Raw genomic sequence first — 562 nt, 5'->3', positions numbered from 1 at the left:
GACCCCCCCGCCATGGCTGAAGGAACATTTAAATGCTACAACCAATCAAAAAATCCCCAGGGACGAGGCAGGAGGGTGCAGAAATGGGAGGTGCTGCTGCACCCTGAGCAGCACAGCAGCACAACAGCACAGTGGGTACCATGCAGACAAAACAACACTCGTCTAACAGGCCTCAGAGACCGGGCAGGGGCCAGAAGCTCTGGAGACAGCGACCTCGCACCCAAGACACAACAGCAACCACGGAGGTACCACGTTCCGTTAATTCTGGCGAGGGCAGCTGCGCCCCCTTCTCTTTCACTCCCAGTTGATGTTATTTAGAGAGGAAAGAGCTGGAACCTGGAGGCTGCTGCTCCAGCAGCCCCCGTGCCGTGGCAGCAAGCAGCACCACAGACACCTCAGGGGAGGTGTCTTTTCTAACACCTTGACACAAAATAACCCGTCCCCAGCATGGTAACGGGTAGTAATCCATCATTACCCCGTCCCTAGAAATCAATGCCAGTTTCTCAGAGCATGTGGCGACTGGGACAGCCGGGGGGGCCACACAAGCCTTACTTCGGTTCAG

General features: G+C 56.2%; 1 protein-coding gene across 1 annotated transcript in view; it reads right to left on the bottom strand.

Moving 5' to 3' along the window:
• Positions 1 to 562, bottom strand: part of LOC104495598 (peregrin) — a gene marked incomplete at both ends in the record, with an annotated part of 9,562 nt that overhangs the window by 7,974 nt on the left and 1,026 nt on the right. The window lies entirely within an intron of this gene.

The sequence above is a fragment of the Buceros rhinoceros genome, unplaced genomic scaffold, assembly GCF_000710305.1.
Source record: "Buceros rhinoceros silvestris isolate BGI_N320 unplaced genomic scaffold, ASM71030v1 scaffold27926, whole genome shotgun sequence".
NCBI classification, from domain to species: Eukaryota; Metazoa; Chordata; class Aves; order Bucerotiformes; family Bucerotidae; genus Buceros; species Buceros rhinoceros.
The sequence above is the reverse complement of the archived record's forward strand: the minus strand, read 5'-3'. Positions and strand labels throughout refer to the sequence as shown.